General features: G+C 42.1%; 1 protein-coding gene and 1 long non-coding RNA gene across 2 annotated transcripts in view; one reads left to right on the top strand and one right to left on the bottom strand.

The window, feature by feature from the left end:
- The window catches only part of LOC122257932 (multiple PDZ domain protein), a 618627-nt gene that overhangs the window by 257141 nt on the left and 338986 nt on the right, over nt 1-22500 (top strand). The gene's annotated exons all lie outside the window — the stretch shown is intronic.
- The window catches only part of LOC122252330 (uncharacterized), a 64510-nt gene that overhangs the window by 6007 nt on the left and 36003 nt on the right, over nt 1-22500 (bottom strand). The window contains exons 4-5 of the long non-coding RNA XR_015191625.1: nt 21291-21340; nt 15668-15819 (exon numbers count right to left, since the gene is read on the bottom strand). This is a non-coding gene — a long non-coding RNA (uncharacterized LOC122252330). The remainder of the gene's footprint in view (nt 1-15667; nt 15820-21290; nt 21341-22500) is intronic.

Below are 22500 nucleotides of genomic sequence, written 5' to 3'. Positions count from 1 at the left end.
ATCAAAACACACGCACGCGCGCACACACACACACACACACATACACACACACACACACACACACACACACACACACACACACACACACACACACACACACACACACACACACACACACACACACACACACACACACACACACACACACACACACACACACACACACACACACACACACACACACACACACACACACACACACACACACACACACACACACACACACACACACACATGCATGTGTTTATTATTTTCAGACATATATATATATATATATATATATATATATATATATATAATCTAGATTTTCTTTGATTCCATAATTCATATTCTAGGTAGTGGACATCGGTATTGTTTCAGCTCCAAAGGATTTTGATTTTTAATTCTTGTCGAAAAGTTTTCCTACTTGACCCAAAAATTCTTATTGTTGCGAGGTGGTCTTTGAACCATGCTCAGCTGCCGTCGTTCTGACCATTTTTACGCTCTTTGCAGCTTCGTTTTTCCTTTCCCTTTTTTGAGGTGTAAATTTTGCGCTTTTTTTTTATTTATACTTTTTTGAGAAAGCATTTTATTGTGAAGTGTTAGATGTAGGTCATGGTAATAGAGATGGTACTGATGGTAATGGTGCTCACTAGATTAACTGTGATAATTTGGCGAATAAGATTTGGTCATTTTAATGTATTTAATTCTTTTATTTCGCTCATCTATTTCGTCTTAAATTTTGCGCGGCGCACTTCATGATGACAATCGATATTTTTTCCCCTCGTTCATATTAGTGCCTCTTATAGGCTCTTCTTCACTCGCTGCGTGTCGCTTCCGCCTCTTCGCAGCAGACGGTTGTGACGTGTTTCCAACAAGGTTTCTCTTAGGCCTATTGAGAAGAGGGTGTGTGTAAGGGGCGGAGGGGAAGCGAGAGATATATAACACTCCTTTGGCGGTCAGGCCCTTTGGTTCGGCAGTCTACTTGGGTCAATCGGACGCCAATATAGAGCTGCTCGAGTCTGTCTGTCTCTCTCTCTCTCTCTCTCTCTCTCTCTCTCTCTCTCTCTCTCTCTCTCTCTCTCTCTCTCTCTCTCTCTCTCTCTCTCTCTCTCTCTCTCTCTCTCGGTTTGTGTGTATGTGTATGTATATACCCTTGCCCGTATTCCTTTCACTCTCTCACTTAATCCCCCATCGTCCTTCTCCTAATATCTTCTACTTCTTGCCATCCTCGATTCCTGCAACGACCCCACAAAAACCTCTTCGTCCTCAGTGCAGCACAGCGCTGACTTAAGGAGAACAGTTTCTTTAGATCAGTTTGGTGAGACCGCACGAAAGGACTTCTCCTCCGTCGCCCCCAACACTACAGCCGAAAAGAAAGCTGAAATTTACTCAGACGATTAACTTTTAAATCTTTTAAGTCCGCACTGCTTAAATGGCTCCACTTTGTCAGCATTATTCAACCTGACAGTCATTCTGTAACAGTTACGAGCACAAGGGAAAGCCATGTTTAAATAAAAATCCCCTCATGTTAAGAGATTAGTAGTCTTCAAAAATATACCCCCTCTCTTGGAAATAACAGCCTCTTCCTATTGGATATAACTTGGAAGGAACAAAATATTTTAGGCGTGCGTCGTTTTAAAGCGTTCCAAAAAAAATTTTTCTCTCTTTATATCCTTATTGTAATGGGTATAAGTAAATATTAATTAAATTAATAGCTTTATGGTAACAAAGGATAATTAAGTTCGTATAGCTTTATTTATGACTTTTTTATAAGAAAACTTGAACGGGTAATAGAAAAGGATATAGAATATTTTGTATTCCGTTACACATGGTCGAAACATAGGCTAGACTTATTTTCATCATTTCTGCTCCCTTTTACGTCCTTAACTCTCTCCTCCTTCTCTCGCGATTTGGTGTTAAGTTTTTCTTGCTGGGTTCCGTGGTTGTTGACCAACTGTGTTGAGATCGATATAGTTCCAGTGAAATATTATTTATTGTTTTAATTTCCTTCCAAAAATTGTTGGATTAGCCTATCAAATACCACAATATATAACAATCCACAAGATATTTCTTTTATCCTCTTCAAACTAACAAAAATACTTCTTTAACACTAAGCGTGTGCATATATATGGCTGCATGACGGTATATCTTGTTTGTGCACGGACGTGCGTGACACGGTATCCAGTGATAATTGATAAAACGTTCTGAGCTGCCCCAAGCGTGCCGTCTGTAACTTTACAAGGCTGTACTTTTAAATGTATATCTGTAACAACTATCTCTTCTGCAGAACGGGCTTGTGATAAACGAGCCGAATCCAAAACCAGGAAACAAATCAAGCCTATGGAAGACAGCCATACCAATGTTTGCTCGTTTAACAAACGCCAAAAAGTAAAACGAGAGCAACGCGTATATTTCAAACTGGAATATTACAATCTCTAGAATTACAATTACTTTAATCGAAATCGACAAAATCCAAAAGAGGGGTCGTAAAAAATAACGACACGTACTCCCGCACTGTCCACGGGGAGTGACGCGGTCGTAACTGTATCGTCAGGAATAGAAATTTACGGGGAACATTTATAAATTTTTCGAAATTTGTGTTGAGAAGACGCGGAATCGACGTTGATAAGTAGAGAAGATTAGGGCTCGGGATTGCGGAAATCTACAGAGGAACACGAGATTTTCTTTAGGGATTGAGTTCGACGGGTCGGGATATGATGATTTGCCTCTTCCTAATGGGATGGGAGAATTGCGAGAAAAGTTTAAGGAAATTTTCTTTTCCTCGGATCATCAAATGCTGGGCCTGGGCTCTCTCCTTCCATGACAACTCTCTCTCTTCCCTCCCTTCTTTTCCTCGTCCCTCCTTCTCCCTCCATCCCTCCCCTTCCCTTCTCTCCTCTCCTCTTTCCTCCCTCCTTCTCTCCTCTCTATTTCTCCTCCTTCTCTCTCTCTCTCTTCTTCTCTCTCCTCTCTCTTTCTCTCTCTCTCCTCTCTCTCTCTCTCTCTCTCTCTCTCTCTCTCTCTCTCTCTCTTCTCTCTCTCTCTCTCTTTCTCTCTTTCTTTCCTCTTCTCCTCTCTTTCTCTTCCTCTCGCTCTCTTCCTTTCTCTTTCTCTCTTACTCTTTTTCTTTCTCTCTTTCTCTTTTTCTTTCTCTTTCTCTCTCTCTTCTCCTCTCTCTTCTCTCTCTCTTCTCTCTCTCTTCTCTCTCTCCCTCTCCCTCTCTCTCCCTCTCTCATCTTCCCCCTCCCCCTCCTCCTCCTCCTCCTTCCCTCCCTTCCCCCTCCCCTCCCTCCCTTCTTCCTTCCTCCTTCTCTCCTCCCTCTCTCTCCTCCCCTCCTCCTCCCCCTCCTCCTTCTCCCCCTCCCTCCCCTCCCCCTCTCTCTTCCTTCTCTCCCTCCCCTCCTCCCCCCTCCTCCTTCCTCCTCTCGCCCTTCCTCTCCCTTTCTCTTGCTACACCTTGTAATCCGTAATTTTTTTAATAATAACTTTTTTTGTTTTTACTAATTTTTATTTTTTTTTTTTTATTTATAATATAACTATATATATAACTATATAGAATATTTGTATAAACATTATAATATAATTTACATTTTATATAATATATATATATATATATATATATATATATATATATATATATATATATATATATATTATATATATATATATATATATATATATATAATATATATATATATATATATATATATATATATATATATATATTATAATATATAGATGATAGATATATAATACAAACATTGATTGATAGATTTCTTTCTTATTATGTCAATGTTGTTATTCATATTATCTATCTTGTTTATTACTTATATCACCGTGAGTAATATTAATATCCTCGGCTTATATAGAACGGGCCAGTATATATAGCATCCTACCCTTCGTGGAGAATATTGGTGTGCTCTTAGTTCCACTTATGGTAACTTGACAGAGCATATGAGAGACCTAGACTTCTTTGTCGACATTGATTAAATTTATTCTGGTCGGCTCCTTTCCTCTTACTTCTGGTGGAGGTGCTGAACTAGTTACAAACTCTCCCCTGCGCACCACCCTTTGTGTTCCACCCTCGCCTCGATATGTCTTTACCCTGATTGTTTTGTTGTTCTTCCTCTTACAATCTATCGTTGCCCTGCTGCTCTTACGATCCCGCGCAAGGAACATGACGCAATATCAGTAGGTAACCATAAAAGTATTATTGTTTAACAACACCATGTCACCTTAATTGTTTTACATCTGCTTTTCGACGCGCAAGCATGCCGTGACAAAGAAAATACGTACACCCATTAACAGACGTTGCATAACTATGTTCACAAGTTTCTTTGTTCGTCTTTAAATGCGAAAAACTTAATCCAGTACCCCAAATACCAGGAAACACGACTGCCCTGTGCGGTAGCGTAACTTTACGAAGGCGGACTGGGTACTTTGCGATGTATCCCTTACCAGCTATCTTGCCGGGCAGAAAACTGCATCCCAAGCGCACTAGCCGCGAGGCCAAACAACTATATATTACACTGTTTTAACTTGAAACAACTTTCGTTTAACCGAAACAAAATCCAAAATCCATGCGTCGCGAAATATGTTGTTCAACATAGACATCCCACTTTTGCGCTTTAGATTCATCCCGCAACAGTAACGATAATATATCAACTATATCAACGGGGAATCTTCATAATCCACAGAAATCCGGCCTATATCCACGTTGATGCGATCGGAACGACGGTGGAGGGAAGATGGGGAGTAACTAAAAAGATGGAGGGGGGCGACAGAGCTCCATCCACAAGATCGGTCATCCTTTGGAATCGAGGCGCTTGGAGGGGGGGATGGGAGTTGGAGTGAATTTGTTTCATGGTCGATAAGTGTTTGCGAGAGCTTGATGTACGTCGGTCAGATTGGACGAGCCAGTGATAGGGAGGGTTTTGATCTCTTCGGAGATTCAGTGCTATAACAAATGGCCTATTCTTATATCCACTTCTGGGCATAACTGGAATGCCTCTCTTACTTTTTCTTCCTACGTATCTCCTTTCTATCTCTCTTCCTTCCTCTCTCGCTCTCTATCTATCCCCTCTCCTCATCTCTCTCCTATCTTCTATTCTCTCCTCCTCTCCTCATCTTTTCTCCTTCTTCTCTCTCATCTCTTCTCTTCGTCTCCTCTCGTCTCTCTTCTCTCCTCCTCCCTCCCCCTCTCCTCCCTCCTCTCTCTATTCTCTCTATCCTTCCTTCTCTCTCCTCTCTTCTCTCTCTTCCCTCCTCCCTTATCTCTTTCTCTTCCTTTCCTTCTCCTCTCTCCTTCCCTCCTCCTCCCTCCTCCTCCTTTCCTCACTCCCTCCTCTCTCCTCCTCTCCCCTCTCTCTCCTCCTCTCTCTCTCTCTCCTCTTCTACCCTCCCTCTCCTCCCTCCCTCCATCCCCTCCCCCTCCTCCCTTCCTCCTCCTCCTCCTCCTCTTCCCCTCCCTCCTCCTCCCCTTCCCTCCCTCCCTTCCTCCTCCCTTCCTTCCCTCCCTCCCTCCTCCCTTTCCCTCCCCCTCCCGCCTCCCTCCCTCCTCCTCCTCCTTCTCCCCCTTCCTCCTCCCTCTTCCTTTCCTCTCTCCAGCTACTCCTCTTCCTTTCCTCCTCCCCAAACTCCCTTGGATGTTAACTCCGTTTTTCCCTGGGTGTATGTTTTTGTTTTATTCGTTTATACTCCCATATTTATTTATTTAACTTATTAGTATATAATAGATATTTAAAAACTTATACTACATATAGAGAACAGTAATAACTGTATATATTATATATAATATATATATGATAATATATATATAATATATATATAATATTTATATATATATATTATATAATATTAATATATATATATATATATATATATATATATATATAATATATATATATATAATATATATATATATGTATATATTATATTATAAGATTATATAGAAGATAGATACATTTGATGGATAGATTTATTCTTTTTTTTTATGATGTTTTGTTGTTATCATTATTGTTATCTTTGTTATTACTGATATCATCGTGAGTAATATTGATATTATTACTAGTAGTTACCATTATTATAATTACCATTATTACTAGTAGTATTATCTTTGCCGTTATTATCATTATTCATACCGTGATTATCATTATCGTTATTAATTACTATTCGTATTATAACATTATTAATATTATCATCATCATCGTTCTTATCATCACGATTATAATATCCCTTCCTTAATTAAGGTCGCTATCTTTATCTTTTGCCTGATTCCCTGCCTCCCCTATCTTCAATCTCCCTTTCTTCGCGAGTGTTCTCCTTCATCTCCTATCTTTCGCTTTGTCTCTCCCCCTTCTTATTTTACGCTGCTTTCTCACTTGTTTACATTCATCACCTTTTTTCTCGTCCGTTTGCCTCCTTTCCTTCCCCTTTTATTCGTCTTCCTTTCGTTGTTGTTCTTCCTCACTCTTCCCTTTTTCTTCCTCTGTCAATCTCTTTCTTTCTACGTCTTGCATCCTTTCCCTCCTTCATTTGTTTTCTTCTCTCTCGCTCATTCCCTCAGCTTCCCTTCCTCCTACTTAGCCCTAATTTGTTCTCTTTCCCCCCATTTCCTCATTCTTTCCTCCCCTCTTTCTCTTACCCATCCCCCCCCATTTCCTCATTCTTCCTTCCCCTCTTTTTCTTACCCCCCACCCCTATTTCTTCATTCTTTCTTCCACTTTCCCCCCTCTACTTCTCTCCACTCTCCTTTCCCCCTCTACTTCCTCATTTTTCCTCCCCCCCCTACTTCCTCATTCTTGTCTCCCCTCTCTTCCCTTTCATGTATTCTCCTTTGATCTTCCCTCCATGTCTTCTTGCTTCTTCCTCCTGCGGGGAATCCCCTTCCCTCTCCTTTTTCTACCGATCCCGTCTCCCTTTTTTCCTTCCTACTCATATTTCCTTCCCTTCCCCTTCCCCTTCTTATCTTCCGCCTCATTCTTCCCTCCTCTCCCTCTTCTCCATATTCTTCCCTCCCCTCCCCTCCTCCCCCTTCTTCCTCATTCCTCCCTTCCCTCCTTTCCCCTCTTACTTTCTCTCCCTTCCTCCTATCGCCGCCTCTGTGGTTTCCCTCCCTTTCGCCAGAGGACGGAACAGCATTCAATTTCGTTGTGGGAGAAGCGGCGGGGCATTTATCTCTATCTAACTTCGGTTCCTTTCTTAGTCATCCGCTCTTGTTCATTCCTTTTATGTGTCTTTTATCTTGATTTGTTCCTCCCTCTCTCTCTCTCTCTCTCTCTCTCTCTCTCTCTCTCTCTCTCTCTCTCTCTCTCTCTCTCTCTCTCTCTCTCTCTCTCTCTCTCTCTCTCTCTCTCTCTCTTTCAATCTATCTGTCTCTCTCCTCCCTCCCCCTCTCTCTCTCATTTCATTTTTTTCTTTTCTTGTCTTTTCTTCTTTTCTTGTTCTTCATCTTCTCTCCCTTTTCCCCTTCATATCTCCTTCACGGAGATACAGTGTTGCATTATAGCATTGCATAGATTTTCCTGATTTTATGAACCTTTTGCGGTTTTCGGAGTTTTCTATTATATTTCAAAATGCTCCATTGTGATTCAGATTTTATTTTGGTCGGTTTTGATTTCATTTCAAGTTGACTTTAGCGTGTTTGTTTCATGTTTAAAAGTCGTTAAAATAGAAACGTTTGTGACTTTAAAAGGGTACCATGTATCATCCGGGATTTTAGTCATCGTGATGTTTTTATTTTTTTGCTCTCGGACCATTTTTTTTCTTCACAGTTGTAGTTTCCGGAGAGAAATTGCGAGCGCTTCACCCTCGCCAGCTTGTTGGTTTTCCTCCTCTGTAACGCCACGCCCATTTATTTAGCCGAGTCTCGTCGCTGCTAAAGCATTACATAAATTTTCTCGCCAGTTACATTCCTTACGGGCCATTTTTAGAGATGCTTATCGTGCTGTTTGATTATTCCGGGGAGAAAAAAGGGCAAGAGTGGCTTCAGCTCTGCAATTCAAGTCGGTAGCTGAAGAGGAGAGGCATTAGTCTGTGACGCTTACACTGGTTATTGGCGCTTTTAGTGGGAGACTGTGTGTGTGTGTGTGTGTGTGTGTGTGTGTGTGTGTGTGTGTGTGTGCGTGTGCGTGTGCGTGTGCGTGTGCGTGTGCGTGTGCGTGTGCGTGTGCGTGTGCGTGTGCGTGTGCGTGTGTGTGTGTGTGTGTGTGTGTGTGTGTGTGTGTGTGTGTGTGTGTGTGTGTGTGTGTGTGTGTGTGTGTGTGTGTGTGTGTGTGTGTGTGTGTGTGTGTGTGTGTGTGTGTGTGTGTGTGTGTGTGTGTGTGTGTGTGTGTGTGTGTGTGTGTGTGTGTGTGTGTGTGTGTGTGTGTGTGTGTGTGTGTGTGTGTGTGTGTACGTACGTGCATGCGTGCGTGTGCATGTACATGCGACGTGGTGCACGCGTGCAAGTAAGCAAACAAGACTACACATACACCCACACACAACCACACACATGTACGAACAGGAAGGTAAAGGATGTAGTGTCGAAAGAGAGAGTCTCAGTGCCTCAGTCCCATAGCTCTCTCTGACGAACAAACGACTTGTCCACAACCCTAACGTGTGTTTATCGACGTCCATCTACTCGAAACGTCTCCACCTCAAAAGCCTTTGGAGAAACAAGGAGCGAGAGCCCCAGAAGCCCATACTTTCCTTAGGCTCCAGTCTTATGTAGAAAGACTTTTGTTGAGGAGGGAGAGGCATCCCCACAAATCCTGTGATATTGCCCTGCCATTGTTGAGTCTGGTGAGGGTAGAATGGTGATCGAGGGGGGGGGAGGGGCCTTGAAGGTGAGAAGGGAAGGATAAAGAGTAAAGAGAGAGCAGAGGAGGAAGAAAGGCAAAATGAGGAGGAGGGGAGGGGGGAGGGGAAGGAGGTGGTAGTGGTGGTAGAGGTGTTATAGGTGGATATGCAGGAGGAGAAGGAGAAGGAGAAGGAGAGGGAGGAGGAGGGAGGAAGGGAAGAAGGGAGGAGGAAGAGAGGAGGAAACAGTATCTCGTTTCATTGGGAGAAAAAGAAATTGTGTTTTAGGAAAAGGGGAGAAATCTATTTGAGGGCCGATGGTGTAGCGGGTTTTCCATGCAGGTTCCAGCGGGAGTCCCTTTGATGGTTCGTGTGTTTGGGGGAAGGGAGCGAGGGGCGGGGCGAGAAGGTGGTGCCAACGGTTAGCTTGAAAGATGTAGCGAGTTCTGTGCAGAATATTGATAAGGACCAAGAGAGTGCGCATGTGCGCCAGTGTTTTCGAGGTGCTACGCGGTCGTAAAAGTTGTCTATGATATTTACAGACCTCGGCGGCCCCTATTTGACAAGAGGAATCAAGCATCAATACCTCACTATGAATTGGATGCATTGCCGTGTTATTGAATTATTCACTGTTCGGATTGCGTCGGAGGGGCGGCGTAGATAAGGGAATAGAGCGTATAAAAATGGTGAGGGCGGACAGGCGATACTCTGAAACAAGATGTCATGGCGATGGGGGAAACCACTGTCTTGTCAACGGCCGGCGCTTATTCACGGATTGAATTGCAAACTGGCATCGAGGGGGGAAGAGAAGGATAAGAAGAATGAATAGGAGAATGTGGGAAAGAGAATGGTGCGAAGGAAAGGATTAAACGGCGATTTGGAATCCCGATTATATTCACCAGGGAGATGAACAGAAATCATTCGCATTGCACGTGGGTTTGCAGAAGATGGATCGCAGGCACGCATACTTCCCGCTTGGATAAAAGTTCAGTGTTTTTACTTATCGACAGAGGCAAGGGTAGGGATGAAAAATATCCTTTGACGTCTGGAAATAATTGGTATAGCTTCCGGGCAAAGGAAGAAATGATATGGCTTTTGTCAGAAAGAAGGAATGGCATGTAACGTCATTTAAAATCCATGTCGAGCAGGAGATTAATTATTTTTATGACATCACAAAAATGGGAAATCAGACAACTCTTTTTCCAAGGAACCTAAAAGGAGATATGATATTAATCTCACTCTTACGTTCCAAAAGATTCACCAGGGCGAAGTGGAGCCAACTTCAGTTACAGTACTTTTCTTGGATTTTTTATTTGCGTTTTCTCTTTCTGTCATTAATTTTCAGTTCAACTTTCTCCAGTTGCTATGATATTTAATATTAACATCTCCATATTCATTCTCTCATTCATTATTATTTTTCCATTCATTTTTATCCCATCTATCCAGTTTTCCTACCAGCTTCTGATTCCCTTTTTATATACTTCCCTCTTTTTATTTTCCTCATGTCCTCCTTCCATCGCAAATGTATCCCCGCCGTGTGTTCCGGCGTGCGTCAGACCGCCTTAAGCAGCATCTCATCGAAGTCGCATCCCTTTCCAGTCCAACTGATTCTTTTCGGATGATGGGAAGGGGGACGGGTCGTTACGGATGCAATTCACCGTAAACTTATTCCTATGAGGATCCAAGCTTCGACTTCAACGCTTTTTTCAACGTCGATACGTCGTGGATGACAGCAGCACCTGTGGCGCCCGCGCGAGGAAAGGCGTGACTGGTTCCTCGTTATGCATTGTTGATCCGACGCGTCTCCGGAGGATGGATTATTCCGTGTAAATGCCCCCGGGACGGTCCCTTGTCGAGGCTGTGGTGACGGCCTCGTAATGAGTCTGACGGAGATGAATGTTGTTTCTGCCGTCGTGGCTACCTCAGGCAGACTTTCCAGGGAGGAGGAAGAGGAGGAGGAAGAGGAAGAGGAGTGAAAGCTTAAGGAGCAAATATACCAAAGAAGAAGAAAGGAGGATATTCGTTCTTTTTGAGATGAGTGAGCAAGGTGGCATATTTATGATTTTGTTGTCGACCTAGAGTGTTTATATCTTCCAACCATGTGGAAAATGGGAAAAAGATGCAATCAATATTTCACTCTCTTCAACAATAGGAACTCGTCGCATGGCGCCGGAGTGAGCGAGGCAGATGCTCTCCTTCACCTCCAAATAACCTGGCTTTGTATGACAAAGGTTTTCAGAAAAGTTTGTGCTCTGTTGCAAGTCATCTCGAAGTTATCGCTCATAACTTGAATTTATTCCATCTTTCCTTCTTCTTGATAAAAACAGCGTTGAGAAGTTAACGCCTTATTATCCGGATTGCCTGAGAAAGAAAGCACGCCATTAGCGGGATTCTGACAGTGATTATCAACCCCTTCCTACTGAGTCGACGTCTCTTGGCCTTGATTACAACGCGTCCCTCCTCGAGGCGCCTCCGATACTTGGCAAACAGTTACATGCAAGATCGCCAGCTCGTCCTTCCCTCCTCGCTCGCTTCATGACTCAGGAGAACGATAAGTGTACGAGTGACACCTCATGTCGGAGAGGGGAGAGCAGTCGGACGGCGTGTGGTCTGACATGCATACTGTGATGAAACGAGGGAAGACTATTTACCCGGCAGTCTCGCCGGCGCCCCACGTAGCCTGCCTGGAGATTGATCACTCACTTTGGCACCGTCTTTCTTTGCTCTGTTAAATACTCGAGTTAATTAAAAATGAAGTCAAATTGCCTGTCAGCATTTCTCCTCGCTTCTCGCTCTTTGAAGAAGGAAACGTTTTCTTTTTTCTTTTGCCTTCCTTATTTTTTCCGTTTTTTCGCTTTTGCATTTTCTTTCCAGACGTTTGATTCGAGGTTCAAACACGCTAACGCCAAAGCTCGATAATGTGGGAAGGGAGAATATATGGATGGCGGGAGACGCGATGCAAGGGACGGAATCAGGAAGGCAGAGGAGGATTTAAAGTCAAAAGTTTGGACGAAAGAAGAATATAAATAAGAGCTGGATTACACAGGAAGGTCTAATGTCGGCAGGAATTAGAATATAAGGCCTCCAGTATCCTACTGGAGTAGGACACGCGCACGCACACGCACACACACACACACACACACACACACACACACACACACACACACACACACACACACACACACACACACACACATATATATATATACATGTGTGTGTGTATAAAAGCCGTTGTTCACTCCTATATCGATGGGAATATCTCGGTGCACGCCATCGAAGCCAGAGACGCGGCATCTTTGAGCAGCCCCCCCCCCCTCCCCTCTCGTTAATGGTCGTCGTGTAGGGCCGCCCTTACGCACGGTCGAGGGGAAGCTTGTGCCTCGTATGGAATCACCTCGAGTCGATGAAGGAAATCGAACGGGAAATGACGAAGGGACTGTAGATTATGGCTACATTAACATCGACGGGGAAATGTGTGTGTGTTGGGGGGGGCTTGTTCTTCGGTGTGGGTCGGTATGTGGATGTAAGGGGACTTCAGTTAGGATTGTAGATTAAAGATTGCAGCGGTAGTAGTGGCTTTAGCGGGGGAGACATTTTTGGTGTAGGGGAAGATAGTATTATTGCATAAATGGTGGTTGTGTCTCGTGTGATTATATACTATACTACATGCGATCCCGAATGAATCCAAAATGCAGTCTTAAGAATAAATCAACCATATATATTTTTTTTGGCTCGAAAGCCTCGAATTATATTCCATGAAACAGGAATAGCCACGTCCACCGGCATGAACAAACGAGCCAGCAATACCGGTTACTGCTAGGACTAAATTAAAGGTGATGCTCGAGAAACTAAGAGGGAAAACTGCAAGGGCCGCCAGGATGCTGCTGCAGAGGCCCCTGGCGGAGGCGAAAGGGGCAGAGGAAGCAAGAGTCCTTGTCACAGGGACGAAGAGGCTGCGGAGATCAAAACAGGCGAGGCCGCTGGTTTGATTTTTGTATGGCCGGAGTATGACCATGTGGTTGGTCACACCTCATCGGTACATGAGTGAAACCGATACAGTTTAGTCTATGGATGAGGGTGGCTAGTGACTGTCAATAGAGGAGAGCGCTTTGTTATCAGGGGGGCTTTAGGATATAAAGCAAACGTAACTCGAGAAGAGATATCCAATAACCTAAACTCAAGTTGAAATCCTTACCTCCGCTGAAGGGGAGGGGGTCAAGCAATCGACGGCCTTTATTGATTTATTCGTTTCTGGCTTTGTCAACGAAATTACGTGAAGAGTTACTGGCTTTTGAGAAATATGTGGGTGGGTTGGCCATGGCCCAGGAACCAGTGTAATACACACACTAACACGCACGCACACACACACACACACACACACACACACACACACACACACACACACACACACACACACACACACACACACACACACACACACACACTCACACACACACACATATATATATATATATATATATATATATATATATATATATATATATATATATTTATTTATTTATTTATTTATTTATTTATGTATTATGGTGAACCCAGTGCGCATCCTAATCTAGAATGAAATTAAAGGATATGTTGCCAGTGGCATCCCTCAGAATATGTTAATTCACTCGGGGAAGTAAGCGTACACGTCATAATAATTGATGCTGTGCAATATAATCCCACGAAGGGCGTTGAACGATTGCTCAGAATACGAATTCAAATATCCTCAAGGACTTGCGAATGAAGGAGTGAGTTCCTTTGAGCAGATCCTTATATCTCAGATTTCATTTGACCTTCATATCGCGGTGCTCCGGAAGAGGAAATTATATTAACCTTCTCTGCGAGAGTTGAATTATTATTTTTTAATTATATTATCTTTCCCCTTTTTTGCTCGTTGCGTTTATTGCATATCCATCAAAGGAAGCACACCGCAAATCTCTAATTATGACATGAGAGAAAATTATATTAACATTTTGCCGTTATCATATTTATTTTATTATATATCATATGTGTGCATCACACACACACACACACACACACACACACACACACACACACACACACACACACACACACACACACACACACACACACACACACACACACACACACACACACATACACACACACACACGTGTGTGTGTGTCTATCTATCTATCTATATATATACATGTACATATAAATATACATATATACGTACATATACACACAAAGAAAGTTTCATGAACAATGTTTATGATAAGAAACACTGGGAAAACTCGGCTTTAGCTAGCACATATCCAGTCCTTGTGTGAGGTATTATATCCTCCATTCTTATGCAAATTCTCCTAATGTCAACATAATACGCTTGGACTTTTAGATTTCCTCCGGGTCAGACCTTCCTGCGAGTGTTTTTAATCCGCCGGATCCGCTGGCCCGTTGCCTCCCTCGCCCGCGGAAGAAAGAAGGGACAGCGTAACAAGCAAAGGGAATTTTAGGAGAGGCGCAACGCTCGTGTTGGATGCTAAGTCTGTCAGCAATGGCGGTAAATATTTCTAAAGAGCTGCCCAATATATCCGCTCTGTGTGTGTGTCTGGTACGTGCGCTTACGTTGGATGCTTTCCGTTGTGTGAGTGTGTGTGTGTGTGTGTGTGTGTGTGTGTGTGTGTGTGTGTGTGTGTGTGTGTGTGTGTGTGTGTGTGAGTGTGTGTCTGTACGTGTATGTCTGTGGCTCGGTGAAGGAAAAGTGGTTACGTGTAGGAGTATTTATTTTGTTTTCAGGCGGGGCTAAATAGTTGTTTGTAGTTTTGTTTATATATTTAGGGAAAGTTCCGGAGTTTGTTGGTCACTTTTTGGGGTTTCTTTTTTTTCGTTAGTTTAGTTTCAATTACATTCATTTCGGGGTTTGTGTGTTTTTACTCCGCTTCAGGCTCTTGGATTCTTTCAGTCACGCTATCTCTCACATTTTCTCTCATCTCCTTTTTTTATTTCGTACCTCAAATGGACTCTAACTCTCCGCTTTCCGCATCCCTCTTCTTATCTCTCCTTCAAGAACGAAATAATTTTTGAAATTAATTCTTGACTCTCCTCGGTTATTTCATCTCGGAAACAATCCTTAGAGCTACGACTCTTCACGAAGAGGGAAATACTTATATTAGTTTTTTTTCTTCAAAACTGCGATATACCGTCTGAATTTTTCCACTTTTCTTGAGTATTGCTTTTACTTCATACTAGTCATTTTTAGTGGTTTTGTTAACAAATATTGTAATCTTTCTGTGAGAATCATATTGCAAGTGAGATATTGATTATAAAACCAATGAACTGCAACCGCCAGGCACCGATATGAAGCAATAGGAGCACCATGTGTTTAATTAAACCGCTGCACTTAATGCCGATGATTTATTGTCATTAATCATGGTAGCGTTTGGCCCGAGGAAATTCTTTGCCTTTGTGCGTAATCATCTTTGATTCTTCATATCGAATGGTAATGCGCATGAAAGTGAATATAAGAATACATCTCTCTCTTGGCACTCTTGGTTTAAATAGGCCTAACCAAGTAGGAGGAAATGAATTCATCTCGTCAGAAATAGGCGAGCCTACTTCCCCTCTCGCTCGCCCTCTGCGCACTCGATCTCTCTCTTTCCCCCCTCCTCTTGACTCGTGTTACTTATTGAGAATTTTGCATGTGTGTGTGTGCGTACGAGGTACGGTTCGTTTCTAAAATTCTTATACTTGAATTACAAATACAAGTATTTCAACGTGCACACACAGGTATAACAAAACACAGCCTCAGTAGGAACTAAATATAATTCGTATAAATATTCTGTTTTGAATATGGCTGTGTTATACAATCTTCCATTCCACCCTGTTTGTTTAGTGCCTTCTTTAGAATATTTATTTATCTTTCTTTGCTGATGAGTCAACCCACCTCTCCTTCATCTTAAACAAGATCTTCCTCGAGGTGCCCAGTCCATCGCAGACACGTTACGAGGCTCCAGCAGACCGCAGTGTTGTGAGAGGACCAGGTAGCATTATCTTGCAGTTCATCCGCGTAGTCTGCGTGACTTGGCGACCCTCGCTCTGTTGGAATATTTAAGCATGTTACTGATGATGTAAGGAGTCTTTTTCGGTCTTCTTTAGTACATGGATGACACTTGAATTTTTATTTACTAAAAGTATTCTCTGAATATTCTCTTGCCTGGGGATCCAAAGGAGCGCTCACTCTTAATAGGAACAGCTAAAACATATTTTTGACTTCTGTAACGTTATACATCATCCTTTGTGTCTCCATGTGACTAGAGACAAGAAATAATGAGTTTACATGTCCCTGAACAAGAATTTTAATGGTGCATAAAGATACTACGCTTTCCAAGTGATTGCATATGTATTTTTTCTTTTTCTTTTTCCACATATTTCGCATCTTGTCGCTTTGTACACAGGGACGCTGCATTTGTGCCTTAGTGTGGAGCCATACTTGCACAGCCGCGACAGGGAATTATCCACAAGGAATGAAAGCATCGGGTGAAGACACTCGAGTCTGAGCTCAATTAGAAAATAATATAAAAAGGTCAGGAAGGAGAGAGAAAGCAAGCTTTATAAACAAAAAAGGCGCCAATGTAGGCAGTGAATAGGAATACACGCTAGCTACCTGCAGAGGAGGGACGTCGAAGGTAAATCGGCGGAAGAGTGAGTGGAAGGGGGAAATGGAGAGAGAGAGGTGAAACAGTGGAGTGAAGGTGGGAAGACAGTGGAATTGGTGCGTGAAGGATGGATAAGGAAAGGGGGTGTTAGATAAGGAGGAATGAGGGAAGATAGTGTAAGATGAGGAATGAGGGAAAGAAAAGAGAAGGGTTGGAGAGGGAAGAGAGTGTGAGAGAAAGACGGATTAGGAAATGGAGTGCAAAAGGAGGAGCGAAGAGGGAAGGATGTGTGAGGGAGGGAGGGACAAGGGAAGGAAATGTAAGAGAGGGAGGGTCCAGGGGAGGGAGTGTGAGAGAGGGAGGGACAAGGGAAGGAAATGTAAGCGAGGGAGGGTCCAGGGGAAGGAGTGTGAGAGAGGGAGGAGCCAACCACGACTGGTGTGGGCAGGGAGTGTGGGCAGGAGGAGGAGCGCAGCTGGCATGTGCCGCAGGGAAATCAGGTCCGAGTACCACGCTCAACGCAAGAACATTATTCTCAATGTGATATCAGTTCTCACACGCTTATGATCTAGCATCAAATTGCGGTGACGTTGAGGGTTCAAGGACGCAGGAACACAGGTGAAACGAGGACACGAAGAGAGTAGAACGAGACAGATTAGGTGGTGATGGAAAGGGAAGAGGGGTAATGAGAGAGGAGAGCGTGGGAGGGTAAGGCGAGACTGGTAAAAGAATGAAAAGTTTACCAATCAGTCTTCTTTGTCTTTTTAAATCAAATGTTTAAATCAAATAAATCAAGAAGTTTACTGCCTTTTTGTTGTTGTCCTTTGAATAAAGATCAGGGAGGGAAATTTAATAACTTCGCTATGAATTACGCAACGTCGAAGCTAATATTGTGCAAAGTCAGAGGATGGCACAGAGTGCAATAAGGCATCAGTGGTCGTGGGACGTTTAATTACGTGTGACGCTGCCGTTCTGCGGTTGCCGCGAGAGAATGAAAATTTGGCTGGCGTAAGAACAATTTTTCTCACTCTTCTTTCTCTCTCTCTCTCTCACTCTCACTCTCACTCTCATTCTCACACTCACTCTCACCCACTCTCTCACTCTCACTCTTATGCAAGCGTGTGTTTATCATAGTGGATTTCCACGCTCGGCACGTATTGCATGAAATTTATACCTGTGTATTGACGTAGGCAGCATGGCAGGCCCAACCACTGTTATGCAGGCCCCGGTGTTAGGATATCAGTTGACGCCACGCGAATATAAAGTTACGTCAGACCGATGAGAATAACGAAGAGAGAGAATGAAAGTTATACAAGGTATGTGCGGTAGAAAGGGGTGGTAGCAGCGTAAGAAAAGAGGAGGGAGAGGAAAAGGGTGAGGAAAAGGAAAAGGAGGAGGAAGATGAGGTGTTGTTGTTGGTGGTGGTGGTGGAGGAGGTGGAGGCTGAGGGAGAAAGTATTTCCACATCGAGTTTGCATTTACAAGCGACCCACGTCACCGCGCAGCCTGGATGTATAACGAGACGGGCGTAAGCGATGGCATCATCATGAACATGGCTAAACTAGAATAATATTGACAGTGATGAATAATATCCAAGAGGAACGATTATGCAGTGTGTGTGTGTGTGTGTGTGTGTGTGTGTGTGTGTGTGTGTGTGTGTGTGTGTGTGTGTGTGTGTGTGTGTGTGTGTGTGTGTGTGTATGTGTGTGTGCGTGTGTGTGTGTGTATGTGTGTGGACATACGCACAAACACACACACACACATATATATGATGAAAATATATTTTTTTTCCAGTTTGGACATGGTAAAAAGCTTTCACAAAGTTAGAGTAAACGAATTAAACCAGAGCTGACAAGAGAGGTAAACAATAACACCCCTAAGACCTGAGGGGTAGTTTTTGTTCATTTTTTATTTCGTGATTATCTTGAGGGATTTTGTGGATAACGATCTCTGCCCAGCTGTAATGAGACACGAAGGACTGACGAGGAGGCGAAGGAGATAAAAGATAGCAACGCGATAGGAAGAGAGATGAAGAACGAGAAAAAGAGAGAGAGAGGAAAGAGGATGTGAATATGAAAGGTAACTGGATGAAGGGATGGGTATGCGAGAGAAAAGGGAGAACGAACAAAAGGACAGGGATCACGGAAAGGGAATGGAAAGGACAAGGGGAAGGGGAGGCGGGACGTCGATGAACATAGTTGAGAATAAAATGTTTGGTGACACAACAGGAAAGCGGAGAGTCAGTAAATGGGATTTGGATACGGAATCATGGCGGTGGACGAGCACCACCATATTTGCGCTTATGAACAGAATTCAGGGGCATTTAAAGCGCGAATTCGTAATGCGAGTAAACATAGGATAGCAACAGCGCAAACCCGAGATTACAAAGTAAACATGACCTATAAACTCGACCTAGGCATAATCGGGATTTAGAAGAAGGAAATAGGGAAGAGCTGGTTTGTCGCTTGCTTAAAAGGACGAAGGAATATATATATATATATATATATATATATATATTATATATATGTATATATATATATATATATATAATTATATATATATATATTTATATATACATATATATATATATACATATATATATGTATATATATATACATATATATATATACATATAGATATATACATATATATATATATATATATATATATATATATATATATATATATATATATATATATATATATATATATATATATATAGTGTGTGTGTGTGTGTGTGTGTGTGTTATATATATTATATATATTATATATATTATATATATATACTTATACATACTTATACATACATACATACATATACATATACATATACATATACATATACATATACATATACATATACATATACATATACATAAACATATAAATACACATGTGCATACACATATACATATACATACACACACACACACACACACACACACACACACACACACACACACACACACACACACACACACACACACACACACACACACACACACACACACACACACACACACACACACACACACACATATATATATATATATATATATATATATATATATATATATATATATATATATATATATATGGTTATGTGTATGTGTGTGTTTCCATCGTATCCATCTCACTGTTCCTACGTATCAATGTGTGTGGACGAGTGAAAAGAAAAATTAAGGTCAGCTTAATTACATGATGTGTAATACATAGGGACAGTTACAAAAGAAATGTTCAGTATAGGATTTTGATGACAGACAAGCAAAGAAATTGAACCAAAATAACAGGGGGGAAATCGAACCAATGGATACAAATTAATTCGAACAGAAAGCAATAATTTTTAAATTATGCTATTACGAAAGATATATATAGAAGATACAGCACTTACTATTAACACACATATAAGTACACACACACACAAACATCTACCTTCTTTCCTACCTTCCTACCTATCTTACTAAATAGGGATAAAGATTGAACTGTAAATAGTAAAACGTCCTTAATTACATGAGGATTGATGTTAAGTGTAAAACAGAAGCCAAAGCAGAATCTAAAAGCGCAAACGCACATATATAATACATTTTTTTCATTATCACGGCATCTAGTTTGCCATAAGAGTATTTGTCATTATGGGATGAGATAAGAAATCAGTGAGTTTTAAACTTTTCCACGAGTGTTTTCCCCGCGGAACACAACCCCGAGGCTTGACGTCCTCCATCCTCGACTCAGTGAAATTACACAGGCTGTTTGCGCATGTGAAGGTTTTATGCTGCAGTCAAAGTTAATAAGCGCGACTGGGAATAACAAGACAGAGATATTCGGATGGGAGGGATAAAGGGGATACGAGGTAAAGAGAGAGAGAGAGTGTGAGTGTGTGAGAGTGAGTGTGTATGAGAGAGTGTGAGTGTGTGTGTAAGAGTATGATTAAGAGTAAGAGTTAAAGTGAGAGACAAAGCGCAGAAATTGGAAATGTTTCACGCTCGTATAAACAACATATGACAGTTCGAAAATCACATTTTAAAATGGGCAAGAAAATTGAGCCCGTTTGTACAGGAAAGTGATTTCGTAGTCAACATGATTTCATTCAACAGGAATGGCACATTTACCTCATGACTTTTTTCATTTGGGTGATTATTATTTTTATTTTATTTTTGTTTTTATTATTTTTCCCCCAAACCGATTTTGTAATTCTATACATTTCTGCTAAATCGGACTTGTTTACCATATGAACCAGTGTATACAAAACTGCAATTACATAAAGCTTTGATAATCCGCCATCCCCTTTTGGTAATGCAACGTTTGTCGTTCTGCAGGCGAGAGGAGTATATGGCAGCGCCGCCTTTCGGAGTCGCTTTGAATAAGAGACCGTTAAGACCGTTAACCTTCCCGGCGAACGATTTAGATGCCAATATTTAAAAGGGAATTGGGCATAACTAGCTGACGACATGCAATATTCAAAACGAACAAAATCCCGCAATGAAGCTGTGTTGAAGGCGCGCGGGTGTGAAATGAGAAATCGTTTTTGCAAGAAATGAAATATTTGCGTTTATGTGATTTTGTCTTTTAGTTGAGCGTATTAACCGGACTTGAACGGCATTACGAACACGTACGATGTGACAAAAGATGTGCGTATAACCAATTTCACAATTCTGCAGAGTTTGTCATACCGTGATGTTTTTTCCTCGAAAACTCTGGTGATCAAAAACCTCTGTCGACGTTGGGATATTCAACTAGAGTTAAGGGAAGCCGGGTCATGTATATACGTGAAATGCTGAGGAAACAGATTGTTGTTCAAAGAAATAAATAGAAAATCGTGTGAAGGAGATGGAAGTTTGACATTGTCATCACAGGAGGAAGTTTTTATGATCCTGAACACGAAATTAATCTTCAAAACTTCACTTAACTCACCTGACAGTCGCCCTCACTTTATCTTGACAACATTCCTTCGTTTTCATTATCTGAAAAGAAGAAAAAAGAAAGCTTGTATCACTCGTACCCTGATTAATAGTTTAATTCATTCGATTCCCCTGTTATTAATCAGCGCCGGGAATGACATGACATGCAACTTGGTTTCCTTAATCACGTCAGTCCTGCTCTCCTTGACCATTAATTCGTGTCTTGACTTATTATCTCCGGTTCGTGTCCTGGTGCAGGCGGGGATTAATTGCCTTATTCACTATTTAGTGTGAGCTGATGGGCAGCAGAGTAAATTTAGATAATTTAAGCGCTGTACGTGTGGCCTCGGCGGCGGGATATCGATGATGTAATTTCATACATGCAAGCTCACCAACATGCAGACTTAAGCACATCAGACACGCACACGCACACACACACACACACACACACACACACACACACACACACACACACACACACACACACACACACACACACACACACACACACACACACAATTTATAAATACATATTCATAATACCTGCAATTAATATTATCATATTTTACGTTTAAGGACAGCAAAGAATGTTCGGGCCCGTCTGGAGATGAGACGTGAAGATGAAATTACCCGATTCTTTTCTAATTAAAATTCAAGACAGATGGTGAAGGCATGCACTTTTTCAATTATGGAGATGGCGGCCTTTTGTGCAAGTGAAAAACACCTTTTTCTGTTGGCAATCAAGTGATTCTTACTGGCTTCTCGAATGCGTATATTTTATATCGTACATAGACATGGGAAAGGAATGAAGGAAGAAAATGGAAGTGAAAATATCTAAAGCAGCAACAATCCGCTTGGAGACAAAGGTGGTTCAACTCAATTCAACTTCGACCATTCCGCTAAGCTCAGCCAAGATCTTTTCCTGGAGGACACGAAGTTGGTGGCAGTGACGTAAGAGCGATTACAGGATATCGTCTGTCGCTCGTGTATGGTGGGTCTCGAGGGGGGGGGGGGACTCCATTAGGACGCAGCCTGCATGGAAGTGGTCGATTAAGGGTAAGGAGTTAGCAAATGGGCGATTAATAGATGGAATAGGGGGAGGAAAAAGACATGAGAGGGAGGGAGCGAGCAAGGGAGGGAAGGCGGAGACATTGGTAGATGAAAGTATTCTTTTCTTGAAAGTGCGTAGACTCAAAGTGCTTTGAACGGGTCATGTACAACGC

Source organism: Penaeus japonicus, unplaced genomic scaffold (genome assembly GCF_977035675.1).
Source record: "Penaeus japonicus unplaced genomic scaffold, GWHDUDI00000001_assembly GWHDUDI00000014, whole genome shotgun sequence".
In the NCBI taxonomy this organism is placed as follows: domain Eukaryota; kingdom Metazoa; phylum Arthropoda; class Malacostraca; order Decapoda; family Penaeidae; genus Penaeus; species Penaeus japonicus.
This window is presented reverse-complemented; position numbering and strand designations above follow the sequence as displayed.